The sequence below is a fragment of the Aegilops tauschii genome, chromosome 1, assembly GCF_002575655.3.
Source record: "Aegilops tauschii subsp. strangulata cultivar AL8/78 chromosome 1, Aet v6.0, whole genome shotgun sequence".
NCBI lineage: Eukaryota > Viridiplantae > Streptophyta > Magnoliopsida > Poales > Poaceae > Aegilops > Aegilops tauschii.
In genome coordinates, this window is record NC_053035.3 from 234,527,229 (window position 1) to 234,546,116 (window position 18,888).

Here is an 18,888-nt window from a genome sequence, read left to right on the forward strand (position 1 = left end):
AAGCTCTCTATGAGCACTGGTGACGGCGGCTCTTCGGGTGGGTCGTCTATCATGCCGCCGAGCAGCTCTGGATCTTTTGCACGGTGGATGGTAAACTGCTCATCACACCTTGATGGTAGCTGGAACTACGTCGGTATTTCCCTGGAGAGGGAGGGATGATGCAGCACAGCGACGGTAGGTATTTCCCTCAGTTATGAAACCAAGGTATCGAACCAGTAGGTGAACCAAGCAACAAAACGTAAGCAGCACCTGCACACACAAACAACAACACCTCGCAACCCGACGTGTTAAAGGGGTTGTCAATCCCTTCCGGGGTACGGCGCCTCAAGATAGGCAACCAGACATGAGGTAAATTGTAGTAGATTGATAGATCGAGCGCCAAATAAAATAAATAAAGATAAAACACAGCAAGGTATTTTTGTATTTTTTTGGTTTAATAGATCTGAATAAAAATGCAAAGGAAAAGTAGATCGCAAGGCAAATATATGAGAAAGAAGACCTGGGGGCCGTAGGTTTCGCTAGTGGCTTCTCTCGAGAAAAATAGCAAATGGTGGGTAAACAAATTACTGTTGGGCAATTGATAGAACTTCAAATAATCATGACGATATCCAGGCAATGATCATTACATAGGCATCACGTCCAAGATTAGTAGACCGACTCCTGCCTGCATCTACTACTATTACTCCACACATCGACCGCTATCCAGCATGCATCTACTGTATTAAGTTCATGGAAAAACGGAGTAATGCAATAAGAACGATGACATGATGTAGACAAGATCCGTTTATCTATATGGCCGTAGATATAGATCTCGTCCTTTTATCCTTAGTAGAAACGATACATACGTGTCGGTTCCCTTTCTGTCACTGGGATCAAGCACCGTAAGATCGAAACCACTACCGGGCGCCTCTTCCCATTGCAAGATAAATAGATCAAGTTGGCCAAACAAAACCCAAATATCGGAGAAGAAATACGAGGCTATAAGAGATCATGCATATAAGATATCAAAAAAACTCAAATAACTTCATGGATATAAAAAGATATAACTGATCATAAACTTGAAGTTCATCAGATCCCAACAAACACACCGCAAAAAGAGTTACATCATATGGATCTCCAAGAGACCATTGTATTGAGAATTCAGTGAGAGAGAGAAAGCCATCTAGCTACTAACTACGGACCCGAAGGTCTACAAAGAACTACTCACGCATCATCGGAGAGGCACCAATGGAAGTGGTGAACCCCTCCGTGATGGTGCGTAGCTTGAATCTAGTGGTTCTCGACTCTGCGGCGGCTGGATGAATATTTCGTCGATGCTTCTAGGGTTCTGGTATTTTTGGGGTATTTATAGAGCAAAGAGGCGGTCCGGGGGCACCCGAGGTGGGCACAACCCACCAGGGCGCGCCTAGGCCTCCTGCCGCTCCCTGGTGGGTTGTACCCCCCCCCCCTCGGGGAACCCCCAGGTGCAACCAGGGCCCATTGCCTTCCTTCTGGCCCATAAAAAATCATCGTGGAGTTTCATGGCATTTGGACTCCGTTTGATATTGATTTCCTAAGATGTAAAAAACATGGAAAAAACAACAACTGGCACTGGGCACTATGTCAATAGGTTAGTACCAAAACATGATATAAAATGATTATAAAACATCCAAGATTGATAATAAAACAACATGGAACAATAAAAAATTATAGATACGTTGGAGACGTATCAGCATCCCCAAGCTTAACTCATACTCATCCTCGAGTAGGTAAGTGATAAAAACAGAATTTTTTATGTGGAGTGCTGTTCATCTAGTAATAGTCTAGTTTTGACATGATAATTTAGATACTCAAGCATATCAACAAGCAATAGTCTAGTTTTGACATAATAATTTAGATACTCAAGCATATCAACAAGCAACCATGGCTTTCAAAATATCAACGCTAAAATAAGTTATCCCTAGCCCATCATGCTCAAACATTGATCCATTCATGAAACACACTCGGATATTAACTACACCTAATACTTGAGCACAATCATATTGCCTCCTAGTTGGTGCTTTTGTAAGAGAAGATGGAGACTCAAATTCAAACATAAAAATTGCATAAAGTAAAAGAAAGGCCCTTCGCAGAGGGAAGTAGGGATTTGTAGAGGTGCCAGAGTTCAAAGCGAAAAATTAGACATAAAAACATTTTGGGAGGTGTATCCATACCACCAACGAAAACGACTCAGAGCTACGAACACTTTCCATGCTAGATATGCCATAGGCGGTTCCCAAATAGAAAATAAAGTTTATTACTTTTTCCACTATACTTTCACTTTCCATGGCTAGCCGTATCCACGGGTGCCCTCCATACCAACACTTTCCAAGGAATTTATTATTTGACAACATAAAGTAAATATTTTTTGCATTTTGGGACTGGGCATCCCTAAAACCTTTGCCTTACTCTCGTGCAATGACAAGTGAATAAACACTCATCTTGAGAATAACACATCTAGCATGGAAAATATTAGCCACCAGTTACCGTTCCGCGAGCGAAACAAACACACAAAAGAGAAGTTTATTTTGAAAATTAGAGATGGCACATGCAAATTTGCTTAGAGCGGCAAAAGAATACCGCATATAGGTAGATATAGTGGACTCATGTGGAAAAACTGGTTTAAAGGATTTTGGATGCACAAGTAGAGATCATACTTAGTACAAAATGAAGGCTAGCAAAAAGATTGAGAAGCGACCAACCAAGAAACGAATAATCTCATAAGCAAGCATTAAGCATAATTAACACCGAATAATGCACCACAAGTAGGATATAATTTTCATTGCATGATTATTGACTTTCGTGCATGCATAGGGAATCACAACCCTTAACACCAATATTCTTACTAGAGCATAATTACTCATCAACATAACTCACATATCACATCATCATATCTCAAAACTATTACTAAGAATCAAGTTTGTTTTGTCCAATGGTCTTCATGACATTTTCTTTTCTTTATCCTTCTTGGATATCTATCACTTTGGGACTAACTTTCGTGTGTTGCTTTTCATAAGCTCAGACAAATATAAGTGAAGATCATGAGCATAACAAATTTTCTTTCTCTCAAAATAATTTAAGTGAAGCAAGAGAGAATTTCTTTGAAATTTTACTAACTCTCAAATAAATCTAAGTGAAGAAAGAACAAAGCACACCGTGCTCAAAAAAGATATAAGTAAAGCACTAGAGCAAGTCCTAGCTCATAAAAGATTTAAGTGAAGCATAGAGAGCAATTCTAACAAGTCATGATATAATTTTGGCTCTCTCAAATAGGTGTGTCCAGCAAGGATTGATGACTTAAAACACAAAATAAAACAAGAAAAGACACATATCATACAAGACGCTCCAAGCAAAACACATATCATGTGACGAATAAAAATATAGCCTCGAGTAAAATACCGATAGTTGTTGGAAGAAAGCGGGGATGCCACTAGGGGGCATCCCCAAGCTTAGTTGGTTGCTCATTCTTGGATAGTAGCTTGGGATGCCGTGGCATTCCCAAGCTTAGGCTCTTACATCCTTCCTTCATCCATCGTAAGATAGCCCAAAACTTGAAAACTTCAATCACACAAAACTCAACAAAACCTTTGTGAGATCCGTTAGTATAAGAAAGCAAACTACTACTATAAGCGTTGTATCAAACCAATTCATATTTTGTTTTTGTATTATATCTACTGTATTCCAACTTTTCTATGGCAAAAACTCATCAAATAAAACCATAGAGCCATCAAAATAAGCACACAACACAAAGAAAACAGAATATGTCAAAACAGAACAATCTGTAGCAATCTGACTTTAGCAAATACTTCTGTAACTCCAAACATTCTACCAAATTAGTACGACCAGGGTAATTTATATATTAATCTTCTGCAAAAAGAATCAAAGCAAAATCTCTTTTCTGTGATTTATGAAAATTATTTTCGTGAGAGCAAAGTTTCTGTCTTTTTCAGCAAAATCAAACAACTATCACCCAAGAAGATCCTAAAGGCATTACTTGGCACAAACACTAATTAAAACATAAAAAACACAATCATAACAGTAGCATAATTGTGTAAACACTCAAGAACAGAAAGAAAAAAGCAAAAATAAATTTTATTCATTGGGTTGCCTCCCAACAAGCGCTATAGTTTTACGCCCTTAGCTAGGCATAAGATTTTATTGATGCTCATAAGAAAGATAATAATTTGAACACAAAGAGAGCATCATAAATCACGTGACAAACACATTTAAGTCTAACATACTTCCTATGCATAGGCATTTTATAGGAAAACAAATTTTTAAGGCAAGCAAAATCTAGCATATGCAAGGAAGAATCAAGAAACAATAGCAATCTCAACATGAAGAGAGGTAATTTAGTAACATGGAAATTCCTACAACCATATTTTCCTCTCTCATAATAATTACATGTAGGATCATAATCAAATTTAAAAATATAGATATCACATAAAATATTCTCAACATGATCCACATGCATGCAAAGTTGACACTCTTCCAAAATAGTGGGATTACCATCAAATAAAGTCATGACCTCTCCAAGCCCACTTTTATCAAAAAATTCATAAGATTTATCATACTCCAAAGTAGTGGGATAATTATTTCGTAAAGTTGACACTCTTCCAAACCCACTTTCAATACTATTGCAAACATATTCATCATGAGGCTTAAATAAATTTTCAAGATCATAAGAAGCATCATCACCCCAATCATGATCATTGCAATAAGTAGCGGACATGGCAAAACTAGCATCCCCAAGCTTGGGGTTTTGCATATTATTAGCACAATTGACATTAATAGAATTTATAGTAAAATCATTGCAATCATGTCATTCAAGGAGCTATCATGAATCACTTCATAAATTTCTTCATCACAATTTTCAGATTCACGAATCTCAAGCAAAACTTCATAAAGATAATCTAGTGCACTCAACTCACTAGCAATTGGTTGATCAAGATTGGATCTTTTAAAAAGATTAGCAAGTGGATGAGGTTCCATATCAAGAGATTTTTAGCAAGCGAAGATGCAAGCAAATAGAAGGCACATGGTAACACAAATAGAGATAGCAAACAAGAGATCTAACGGGAAAAAGGCGAACGAAAAAGAGGGCGAATAAAATGGCTGATTTTTGTGAAGTGGGGGCGAGGAAAATGAGAGGCAAATGGCAAATAATGTAAATTGCAAGGACATGAGATTTGTGATTAGGAACCTGGTTATGTTGAAGATCCTCCCCGGCAACGGCCCTATAAATTCTCCTTGATGGTAGCTGGAACTACGTCGGTATTTCCCTGGAGAGGGAGGGATGATGTAGCACAGCGATGGTAGGTATTTCCCTCAGTTATGAAACCAAGGTATCAAACCAGTAGGAGAACCAAGGAACACAACGTAAGCAGCACCTGCACACAAACAACAACACCTCACAACCCGACGTGTTAAAGGGGTTGTCAATCCCTTCCGGGGTACGGTGCCTCAAGATAGGCAAACGGACGTGAGGTAAATTGTAGTAGATTGACAGATCGAATGCCAAATAAAATAAATAAAGATAAAACGCAGCAAGGTATTTTTGTATTTTTTGGTTTAATAGATCTGAATAAAAATGCAAAGGAAAAGTAGATCGCAAGGCAAATATATGAGAAAGAAGACCCGAGTGCCGTAGGTTTCGCTAGTGGCTTCTCTCGAGAAAAATAGCAAACGGTGGGTAAACAAATTACTGTTGGGCAATTGATAGAACTTCAAATAATCATGATGATACTCAGCCAATGATCAATACATAGGCATCACGTTCAAGATTAGTAGACCGACTCCTGCCTGCATCTACTACTATTACTCCACACATCGACCGCTGTCCAGCATGCATCTAGTGTATTAAGTTCATGGAAAAATGGAGTAATGCAATAAGAACGATGACATGATGTAGATGATATGCCTCCGTCATATCTATATTTTTTGATTGTTCCATGCCAATATTATACAACTTTCATATACTTTTGGCAACTTTTTATACTATTTTTGGGACTAACATATTGATCCAGTGCCCAGTGCCAGTTCCTGTTTGTTGCATGTTTTTTGTTTCGCAGAAAATCCATATCAAACGGAGTCCAAACGGGATAAAAACTGACGGAGATTTGTTTTGGAATATTTGTGATTTTTGGGAAGAAGAATCAACGTGATACGATGCCCGAGGGGGCCACGAGGCAGGGGGCGCGCCCTGGACCCTCGTGGCCACCCCTTAAGGCGGTTGGAGCCCTTCTTTCGCTGCAAGAAAGCTAATTTCCGGATAGAGATCGTGTCCAAAATTCAGCCCAATCGGAGTTACGGATCTCCGGTTATAAAAGAAACGGTGAAAGGCCAGACCAGAGCGCAGAAACAGAGAGAGACAGAGAGACAGATCCAATCTCGGAGGGGCTCTCGCCCCTCCCATGCCATGGAGGCCAAGGACCAGAGGGGAAACCCTTCTCCCATCTAGGGAGAAGGTCAAGGAAGAAGAAAAAGGAGGGGGGCTCTCTCCCCCCCGCTTCCGGTGGCGCCGGAACGCCGCCGGGGGCCACCATCATCACCGCGATCTTCACCAACACCTCCGCCATCTTCACCAACATCTCCATCACCTTTCCACCTCTATCTACAGCGGTCCACTCTCCCACAACCCGCTGTACCCTCTACTTGAACATGGTGCTTTATGCTTCATATTATTATCCAATGATGTGTTGCCATCCTATGATGTCTGAGTAGATTTTCGTTGTCCTATCGGTGGTTGATGAATTGCTATGATTGATTTAATTTGCTTGTGGTTATGTTGCTTTCCTTTGGTGCCCATCATATGAGCGCGCGCGTCGATCACACCATAGGGTTAGGACTATGTATTGGAGGGCAAGAGTGTCAGAAGCTTCAACCTAGCATAGAAATTGATGCATACGGGATTGAAGGGGGACCAATATAACATAATGCTATGGTTGGGTTTTACCTTAATGAATGTTAGTAGTTGCGGACGCTTGCTAATAGTTCCAATCATAAGTGCATAGAATTCCAAGTCAGGGATGACATGCTAGCAGTGGCCTCTCCCACATAAAACTTGCTATCGGTCTAGTAAAGTAGTCAATTGCTTAGGGAAAATTTCGCAACTCCTACCACCACTTTTCCACACTCGCTATATTTACTTTATTGTGTCTTTATATAAACAGCCCCTAGTTTTTATTTACGTGCTCTTTATTATCTTGCAAACCTAACCAACAACACCTACAAAATACTTCTAGTTTCATACTTGTTTTAGGTAAAGTGAACGTCAAGCGTGCGTAGAGTTGTATCGGTGGTCGATAGAACTTGAGGGAATATTTGTTCTACCTTTAGCTCCTCGTTGGGTTCGACACTGTTACTTATCGAAAGAGGCTACAATTGATCCCCTATACTTGTGGGTTATCAGTAGACAAGACCCATTTATCTATGGCTGTAGATATAGATCTCGTCTTTTTATCCTTAGTAGCAACGATACATACGTGTCGGTTCCCTTTCTGTCACTGGGATCAAGCACCGTAAGATCGAACCCACTACCGGGCACCTCTTCCCATTGCAAGATAAATAGATCAAGTTGGCCAAACAAAACCCAAATATCGGAGAAGAAATACGAGGCCATAAGAGATCATGCATATAAGAGATAAAAGAAACTCAAATAATTTTCACGGATATAAAAAGATATAACTGATCATAAACTCGAAGTTCATCAGATCCCAACAAACAGACCGCAAAAAGAGTTACATCATATGGATCTCCTAGAGACCATTGTATTGAGAATTCAGCGAGAGAGAGAAAGCCATCTAGCTACTAACTACGGACCCGAAGGTCTACAAAGAACTACTCACGCATCATCGAAGAGGCACCAATGGAAGTGGTGAACCCCTCTGTGATGGTGTCTAGATTGGATCTGGTGGTTCTGGACTCTGCGGCAGCTGGATGAATATTTCGTCGATGCTTCTAGGGTTCTGATATTTTTGGGGTATTTATAGAGCAAAGAGGCGGTCCGGGGGGCACCCGAGGTGGGCACAACCCACCAGGGCGCGCCTGGGCCTCCAGGCGCACCCTGGTGGGTTGTTACCCCCTCGGGGCACCCCCCAGGTGCAACCAGGGCCCTTGCCTTCCTTCTGGCCCATAAAAAATCATCACGGAGTTTCGTGGCATTTGGACTCGGTTTGATATTGATTTCCTGTGATCTAAAAAACATGGAAAAACCAGCAACTGGCACTTGGCACTATGTCAATAGGTTAGTACCAAAAAAGATATAAAATGACTATAAAATGATTATAAAACATCCAAGATTGATAATAAAACAGCATGGAACAATAAAAAATTATAGGTATGTTGGAGACGTATCACACCTCTTCTACAATATGTCGATTGTGCGCCCAAGGACTGTCACGCCGATATCGCTGCCGATGTGCCATGGTGCCTGCACCGGCCGATGAATCTCTTGCTCCCCGACCTGCTCCGGCTCGTTCTCCTCACCGAAGATGTAACGCAGGTAGGCGTCAACGTTGAAGCTTTGGTCGTTGCCTGGCATGCTTGGAATAACTAATGGTAGATGGGTGAGGACTAGATCCGCGTAGAGTGTCGCGACGGTGCGTTGCCGCCTGGGCTATATGCAGCAAGCCATTGGCTGGTGGCGGGAAATAGAGGTGTGGATTTTACAATTCACCCATGTGGAGGCGCGGGAAGCATTCGCTAGAGTGCGGGAAGTGTTGGAAATATGCCCTAGAGGCAATAATAAAATGGTTATTATTGTATTTCCTTGTTCATGATAATTGTCTATTGTTCATGTTATAATTGTATTAACTGGAAACCGTAATGCATGTGTGAATACATAGACCACAACATGTCCCTAGTAAGCCTCTAGTTGACTAGCTCGTTGATCAATAGATGGTTATGGTTTCCTGACCATGGACATTGGATGTCATTGATAACGGGATCACATCATTAGGAGAATGATGTGATGGACAAGACCCAATCCTAAGCATAGCACAAGATCGTGTAGTTCGTTTGCTAGAGCTTTTCTAATGTCAAGTATCATTTCCTTAGACCATGAGATTGTGCAACTCCCAGATACCGTAGGAATGCTTTGGGTGTATCAAACGTCACAACGTAACTGGGTGGCTATAAAGGTGCACTACAGGTATCTCCGAAAGTGTCTGTTAGGTTGGCACGAATCGAGACTGGGATTTGTCACTCCGTATGACGAAGAGGTATCTCTGGGCCCACTCGGTAATGCATCATCATAATGAGCTCAATGTGACTAAGTAGTTAGTCACGGGATCATGCATTACGGAATGAGTAAAGTGACTTGCTGGTAACGAGATTGAACGAGGTATTGGGATACCGACGATCGAATCTCGGGCAAGTAACATACCGATTGACAAAGGGAATTGTATACGGGATTGATTGAATCCCTGACATCGTGGTTCATCCGATGAGATCATCATGGAACATGTGGGAGCCAATATGGGTATCCAGATCCCGCTATTGGTTATTGGCCGGAGAGATGTCTCGGTCATGTCTGCATGGTTCCCGAACCCGTAGGGTCTACACACTTAAGGTTCGGTGACGCTAGAGTTGTTATGGGAAATAGTATGTGGTTACCGAAGGTTGTTCAGAGTCCCGGATAGGATCCCGGACGTCACGAGGAGTTCCGGAATGGTCCGGAGGTAAAGATTTATATATGGGAAGTCATCATACGGTCACCGGAAGTGTTCGAGGGGTATGCCGGTATTGTACCGGGGCCACCGAAGGGGTTCCGGGGGTCCACCGGGAGGGTCCACCTGCCCCGGAGGGCCTTATGGGCTGTAGGTGGAAGGGAACCAGCCCCTAAGTGGGCTGGGCACCAACCTACCCCTAGGGCCCATGCGCCTAGGGTTGGGGGAAACCCTGGAGGGGGCGCCCCCCTTGACTTGGGGGGCAACCACCCTCCCTGGCCGCCGCCCCTCCCACCAGATGGGATCTAAGGGGTCGGCCCCCCTCTCCCTTGCCCCTATATATAGTGGAGAGGTGGGAGGGCAGCCGAACCTCTTCCCTGGCGCAGCCCTCCCTCCTCATACACCTCCTCCTCCTCCTCCGTAGTGCTTAGCGAAGCTCTGCCGGAGAACCACGAGCTCCATTGCCACCACGCCGTCGTGCTGCTGGAGTTCTCCCTCAACTTCTCCTCTCCCCTTGCGGGATCAAGAAGGAGGAGGTGTCCCCGGGTTGTACGTGTGTTGAACGCGGAGGCACCGTCCGTTCGGCGCTAGATTGGATCTTCCGCGATTTGAATCGCCGCGAGTACGACTCCATCAACCGCGTTCTTGTAACGCTTCCGCTTAGCGATCTTCAAGGGTATGAAGATGCACTCCCTCTCTCTCGTTGCTAGCATCTCCTAGATTGATCTTGGTGACACGTAGGAAAATTTTGAATTATTGCTACGTTCCCCAACAGTGGCATCATGAGCTAGGTCTAAGCGTAGATTCTATGCACGAGTAGAACACAAAGTAGTTGTGGGCGATGATTTGTTCAATTTGCTTACCGTTAATAGTCTTATCTTGATTCGGCGGCATTGTGGGATGAAGCAGCCCGAACCGACCTTACACGTACTCTTACGTGAGACAGGTTCCACCGATTGACATGCACTTGATGCATAAGGTGGCTAGCGGGTGTCTGTCTCTCCCACTTTAGTCGGATCGGATTCGATGAAGAGGGTTGTCACGCCCTCGATTCAATCATACACTAATCATACACGCAAATGTGTACGATCAAGATCAAGGACTCACGGGAAGATATCACAACACAACTCTAGACACAAATTAAAATAATACAAGCTTTATATTACAAGCCAGGGGCCTCGAGGGCTCGAATACATGAGCTCGATTACACAAGAGTCAGCGGAAGCAACAATATCTGAGTACAGACATAAGTTGAACAGGGATGCCTTAAGAAGGCTAGCTCAAAAAGCAACACGATCGAAGAGGCAAGGCCTCCTGCCTGGGAACCTCCTAACTAGTCCTGGTCGTCAACGGTCTCCACGTAGTAGCAGGCATCGGCGGTGGCATCTGGCTCCTGGGCTCCGACATCTGATTGCATCAACCGGAAAGAAGAAGAAAGGGGCAAAGGGGAAGCAAAGCAACCGTGAGTACTCATCCAAAGTACTCGCAAGCAAGGATCTACACTACATATGCAACATTATCAAAGGAAAGTTGTATATGTGGACTGGACTGCAGCAATGCCAGAATAGAGAGAAGGCCTAGTCCTATCGAAGACTAGCATCTTCTGGAAACCACCATCTTGCAGCAACAGGAGGGAGTAGAGTAGCATAAAGTAAAGTAGTAGAAGTGTTATCAACCTCGGCCAGAGATCCTTTCTCGACTCCCTGTGAGAAAGCAATCCCAGAGCCATACTATCCAGTTCCAATTATAATCCAATTCTCATATCCAAGTCTCATCACAAGTATCCAGTTCTAGTTGTATCGATCGGGATACAACTCCAAGTGTCCGTTACCGTAGGACAGGCTATCGATAGATGTTTTCTTCTCTGTAGGGGTGCACCAACTTACCCACCATGCTCGATTAACTCCGGCCGGACACACTTTCCTGGGTCATGCCCGGCCTCGGCCAAACAATACACCGCAACCCGACCTAGGCTTAATAGAGAGGTCAAGCACGCCGGACTAAACCTATGCCCCCAGGGGTCATGGGCCATCGCCCCGGGAACTCCTGCACGTTGCGTGGGCGGCCGGTGAGCAGACCTAGCTACCTCCTTAAAAAGGTAGGAGCTTACCAGTCCAACCCGGCGCGCGCTGCTCAGTCGCTTGACGTCTATTAAGCTTCGGCTGATATATACGACGCAGAACACCCATACTATGCCCACGTGATGGTTAGTGCTATCAGGCCAGAGGCCCCTTGGATCAAATATCCAAATCGTAGTGGATTAGGAACGCGCGGTAACAAGCAGAGACTCACGAAAGATGTGACCCCGTCGCCCCGTCTCGAGGACTTGCGGCAAGGGCTAGGAATGCCCGGCCACACCTCGTAATTATCTCGCGGGCACCTTCCAGGTCAACCCGTCTCCACATCACTCGCAATTAAGCTCGCGCGGGTACCCCTCAGGGCCGACCCGTCTCTAGTAACATGGTTCAGTGTAAAGTCATAGTAACCATAGTAATTGTGTGTCCAAACAAGGGGAAAACCCGAGGAATCACCCCCGGTGAATTCCACTCGATGTAATCATCAAGGTGAACGTAAGAGGAATCACCCCCGAGGTTCACACTTGAGGGGTTGCACGACAGAGTCGTATCGGAAGTGGTTAAGGCGGAATCACCCTCGATGACCACGACCGAATAGCTAGACTACAGGGTTAAAATCAGAAGTGCTGTAGAGGTCTCACCCTCGGCACTCGATAGTAACCCAGCAGTGTCGAGCAACTAAGGAGAAAGTGATGTGCGATGCCGGGGCCTGGTCTTCGATCCCGATCGGGTCTTCGATGATGAAGCAGGGGCAACAAGGTCAAGGTGGGGGTCACTGATGGATCACTAACCAACCTATACTAAGCAATTTAGGATAAGCAGGTAAGATACAATGAGCAGGTTACATAAGCAGGCTATGCATCAGAATAGGAGCAAACAATAACAGTAGCAAAATCTAATGCAAGCATGAGAGAATGGAATAGGCGATATCGGGATGATCAAAGGGGGTGCTTGCCTGGTTGCTCTGGCAAGGAGGGGTCGTCGTCGACGTAGTCGATCACAGGGGCGGCATCAGTCTCTGGGTCTACCGGAGAGAAGAGGGGGAAGAAACAGTAAATATAAAGCAGACAAAGCATCACAAAGCATAACATGGCAATATGCGGTGACGGGTGTGACCTAACGTAAGGCTACATGATATAGGTGAAGGGGGAATTCAACCGTGAATGTTTTCCCGGTTCCGGACCTGTGTCACACAGATGACCGGAGGGGGAATGTTCCATGTTCAGATAGTTAGAGGCATCTGACTGATGAATGGACCGCGTATTCGGATTCGTTGGATTTTTCTGAGCAACTTTCATATAGAAAACATTTTCATCCGAGTTACGGTTTATTTTCTATGAATTTTCAAAGATTAAACCATTTTCTGGATTTATTTAAATTAACAGAAAAGATAAAATGACGTCAGCATGACGTGCTGATGACGTCAGGAGTCAACAGACTCGCTGACCAGGTCAAACTGACCAGTGGGTCCTACATGTCATAGACAGAGGGCTAACAGTGGGTTATTTTAATTAAATGTGGTTAATTAGCAGCTGGGTCCCACGTGTCAGTGACTAATTAGCTAAACTAATTACTTTTAATTATAAAATCATTTTAATTAGTTATTTAAGTGGTGGGGCCCGCACGTCAGTGGCTGGGGCCTGCCTAGTCAGCACGTTGACTGGGTCGACCCAGTCAACGGGGCCCCCTGGGCCTACGAGGCAGTGACCAGGGGAGTGGCCCCGGTCGGCCACGTCGGCGCTGGCTACCGGAGTTGCTCCGGCGAGCCTCCCGCGGCGGCGCACGTCAGGAGAGGGGTCGGGTTCCGTGCACAGGGGGTTTCCGGGGTCGTAGCTAGATGCGTTCGACGCGGCTCGACGTCGCACGCAAGATGGAGGCGATGGCTTGGGCCGGGAACGACCGGAACGACACCGGCGACGAGCAGAAGCGGCGCCGGAGTTCGGGCTCGAGCGGGTGCGGCGTTAGAGCGCGCGAGCGGCCAAACTAACCAGCTAGGCGGGTGCTGCACGATGCGGTCAAGCTAACGGGCATACGCCCATGACCAATTGGTCACCGGAGACCCGCCGGCGATGAGCTCCGCGGCACTGCGTTTGGGCGCGCGTGGGGAAAGCAGCTAGGGGGCGCGCCAAAGTCAACAAGGAGAGGGAGAAGGATGAGGGGCTCACCGAGCGGCACACGGAGGCCGGTGATAGGTTTAGTAGCAGCAGGGGTCGCCGGAGAGGAGGAAGATGGCGGCGCCCGTGGCGGACGGAGGTTGAAGACGGGGAGGCAGTGGGTTCCCTGGTGGCTTCCGACCCGAGCCCGTGGTCGGGGAGGGCGTAGCAGAGGCCGGCGAGGCAGGTGGACACGCCGGAGGCGCCCGGGGACGGCAGTGGCCGCGATGGTGGCGCGGCGACGGCGACGAAAGCGTCGGCCCCTTTCTCCAGATCGGTAGAGTGGGAGAGAGGAAGAGGGGATATGGAGAGGGCAAGTGGGTGAGGGGAGACGAGGGGAGCCCGAGGCGTCGCCCTTATCCTCTCCCGGCGAGGCCGGCGAGGTGGTCGGGGTCGACCTCGCCCTGTAGCGACACGAAGCAGAGGAACAGGAAGGGGAGGGAGCGACCGGTGAGGGGGGGAGTGGGCCGGCCTACTGGGCCAGCTGGCTCGGGTGGGCCGAAGCCCAAGTGGGGCAGGGGGTTTCTCTCTCTCTGCTTTTCCTTTTTCCTTTTTTTGTTTCTTTTTATTTTCAGCAGCTTTTGCATTTTCTTTTTAGCCAATAATTACTTTGCAAAATTATGCCACTGGCCAAAACAATTTCAAAGAATTAAAGTGCACTGCCACAAAAAATATTGTGAGACTTTTGAAATAGTTTGCCAATTTTATAAATTAAAAAGGCATTTAATTTATTGCTTAGGTCACTGTTTTACGTGGTTTAGGCCACTTAAACCCTTTGCAAAAATGTTGGTTCACCACCAATATTACCAGAAGAATATGTTTCACATGATGAACATTTTAGTTTTCATGTTTGAGCAATTTTGAATTTCACTCAGAATTTGAAATTGAATTCAACTGGAATTTTAAATGAGAGAGAACCAAGGGTGATCAAACACTTGTTAAGAAAAATGATTAACTTAACCCCGGGGTTACTGTAGCATCATTACACCGGGGTGTTACAACTCTCCTCCTCTAAAAGAAATTCTCGTCCCGAGAATTAAGAGGTAGAAGGGAACAGGTCGGGGTATTCTGCCCGGAGGTTATCTTCGCGTTCCCAAGTGGCTTCCTCTTTAGTATGATTCGACCATTGCACCTTGAGGAACTTGGTAACCTTCTGGCGTGTTTGACGTTCAGCTTCATCAAGAATGCAGATCGGATGCTCTTTGTATGTGAGATCATCTTGAACTTCAATCAATTTTGGATCCACTTCACGTTTCGGATCCTTGAAGCAACGACGAAGTTGTGACACATGGAAGACGTCATGGACGTGAGAGAACTGAGGTGTCAACTCAAGTTGATAAGCCACCAGCCCACGACGGGCCAGAATGCGGAAAGGACCAATGTAGCGCGGAGCTAGCTTGCCCTTGACTCCGAACCGATGAGTGCCTCTCAAAGGAGTGACACGCAGATAAGCTTGTTCACCAGGTTGATAAGTTGAACCCCAGTGTTTCCTGTCATAGTTGCTCTTCTGGCGGGACTGGGCCGTCTTGAGATTATCCCGGACAATGCGAACCTGCTCTTCAGCTTGTTGAATAATGTCTGGACCAATGAGCGTCCGTTCCCCAGTTTCTGACCAATTAAGAGGGGTTCGGCACTTACGTCCATAGAGCACTTCAAAGGGTGCCATCTTCAAGCTGGCTTGATAACTGTTGTTATAAGAGAACTCCGCATAAGGGAGAGATTCTTCCCACTTCTTGCCGAAAGAAATAACACAAGCCCGAAGCATGTCTTCAAGAATTTGATTGACTCGCTCGACTTGGCCTTGGGATTGGGGATGATAAGCAGTGCTCCAGGTAATATGAGTTCCCATTGCCTCTTGGAAACTATCCCAGAACTTTGAAGTGAATATACTGCCGCGATCTGAACTGATCTCCTTCGGAATGCCGTGGAGTGACACAATTCTGGAGATATACAAGTTTGGTAATTGACTAGTAGTGATAGTCTCCTTGACTGGCAGAAAGTGAACAACCTTCGAGAATTGGTCGATGACGACAAAGATAGCATCGTTACCTTTCTGAGACTTGGGAAGGCCAGTGACAAAGTCCATTTGGATCTTATCCCACTTCCATTCAGGAATCGGAAGTGGTTGTAGAAGTCCAGCCGGTTTCTGATGTTCTGCTTTGACGCGACGATAAACGTCACATTCTTCAATATATCGAGCAATGTCTTGCTTCATATTAGACCACCAGTACTTCTGACGGATGTCTAGATACATCTTGGTACTTCTCGGATGAATAGAGAGAGGGGTGTCATGCACTTCTTTCATCACCTTCTTTGTCATAAGCTCGAACCGGGGTACTACAATGCAATCTCTGAAGTATAAGGTTCCATCTTCACCAAGTGAGAAATCTCTGGATTTCTCTAATGCAAGATCCTTTTTCATCAGATCAACATGTGCATCTTTGGCTTGAGCAGACTTGATTGCTTTCAGAAGAGTTGGTTCCAAGACAAGGTTATTCAGAGAACCCTGTGGAACTAGTTGAAGGTTCAGCTTGCATAGCTCTTCATAAAGGCGGGGTTGAGCTTTGAAGACCATGTGATTGTTGCAATAAGACTTACAACTCAGGGCATCGGCCATTACATTAGCCTTGCCAGGGGTATAGGATATACCGCAGTTGTAGTCAGCAATAGCTTCCATCCATCGCTGCTGACGGAGGTTCAGATCTGGCTGAGTAAACAGGTACTTCAGACTCTGATGATCGGTGAAAATCTCACAACGATTACTGAGAAGGTATTGTCGCCATAGCTTCAGTGCAAAGATAACCGCAGCAAGCTCGAGATCATGAACTGGGTAGTTCTCTTCATGAGGACGCACTTGACGGGAGGCATACGCAATTACTTTGCGCTCTTGCATTAGGACACAACCTAATCCTTGACGTGAAGCGTCGCAATAGATGACGAAGTCCTTGCGAGAATCAGGGGGAGCAAGCACTGGGGCAGAAGTCAGCTTGTCCTTGAGTGACTGGAAACTTTCCTGACATTTGTCTGTCCAATCGAACTTAATGCCCTTGTGAAGCAGATTGGTCAGTGTCTTGGCAATCTTTGAGAATTTCTCGACAAAGCGGCGACAATAGCTGGCAAGTCCGAGAAAGCTTCTGACTTGCTTGACAGCCTTCGGAGGGGTCCAGTCAAGAATAGCCTGAACGCGCTCTGGGTTGACGGCAATACCATCCTTGGAGATGACATGACCAAGGTAGGTGACTTCGGGTAACCAGAATTCACACTTGGAATACTTGGCATAAAGTTGATGCTCTCAAAGCTTCTCTAGAACAAGTCGAAGATGTTCAGCATGTTCTTCTTTGTTCTTCGAATATACCAGGATATCATCCAAATAGACTACGACGAACTTGTCGAGGTAATCCATGATTATGTAGTTCATCAGACGGGAGAATGTAGCTGGACCATTGGTCAAGCCAAAAGACATGACGGTGTACTCGTAAGAACCATAACGAGTGATGAATGCGGTGTTTGGAATATCCTCTTCACGAACACGGATCTGGTGGTAACCCAACCTCAAGTCGAGTTTAGAGAAAATCGATGAACCAACCAGTTGATCATACAGATCATTGATCCGAGGAAGGGGATATTTGTTCTAAATTGTAGCTTGGTTGATAGGACGGTAGTCTTGGACCAAACGGTTCATTCCGTCCTTCTTCTTGACGAAGAGAGAAGGTGCTCCCCAAGCAGAGGAACTTGGACGAATGAAACCCTTGCGAAGAGATTTTTCGATTTCCTCCTTAAGTTCAAGGAGTTCATGAGGTGGCATCTTATACGGTCGTTTGGCAATAGGAACGGTGCCTGGTTTCAAGTTGATGACGAACTCGACAGCCCGGGCAGGGGGTATTCCTGGAAGTTCTTCTGGAAATACGTCTTGGAAGTCACAAACGACTGGAATCTTTTCAATTCCCTCAAGAGGTGCTGCGTTCAACGCATTCAAAGCATAAAGTCGTGCTTCAGCGTTTTGAACAAGCTGAGCATGGTAGGTTACTATCTCATCGGAAGGATGTAGGAGGTGAACGACCTTGGTGGCGCAAACGATAGAGGCAGTATGCGCTTTCAACCATTCCATTCCCAGAATGAGGTCAATATTGGAAGACTCCAGGATAATGGGAGAAACAAGGAATTCCAACCCTTCAATTTCAACGAGGACATCACGACCAATCATGGTAGTTCGACACTGACCCGCAGGGGTGCGTACCACTATCGGGGTGTTCATGGGCTTGCATCGAATGTCGTGTGCGTATGCAAAATTTTCTGACATGAATGAATGCGATGCTCCTGAATCAAATAAAACAGAAGCCGGTACTGAATTAACGAGAAGAGTACCCATCACAGTGGCAGGCTGGTCTTGAGCTTCATTCAGATCAACATGATTAGCCTGACCACGACCCTAAGGTCTGGCATTGTTGTTATGGGGCTGATTGTTACGGCCAGTTGAAGGCAGAGCCAACTGGCTCTTTTTCTGATTGCATTCTTTAGCAAGGTGGCCTGGGCGGCCACATCTGAAGCACAGACCATCATTGGGATCGGGAGCAGGAGCTTGGGATGGTACATCTCGAAGAGGCTGCCTCTGCGGTGGAGGAGGCAGACGAGGTGCAGCATAGGACTGTCTTGGTGCGGGTGCAGTTGGACGATACATGCTATGGGGGATCCATATTCGACGCTTCTGCGCGGACGGGCCCGAAGATGAGCCAGCGTCAAGGCTGCGCCTGAGGGATCCCTGGTGTTCCTGAAGACCAGTCTCAACCTGAATAGCCTTGTTCACCAAGGTGGCGAAGTCGGCAAGGTCATGAACGAGCAGTGCTAGCTTGATATCAGGGTGAAGTCCATCACGAAACTTCTCTTGCTTACGAGCATCAGTTGCAATGTCTTCTTCAGCATAACGTGACAAGTCTAGAAATTCCCGTTGATAAGCATCTATAGACTTGTTGCCTT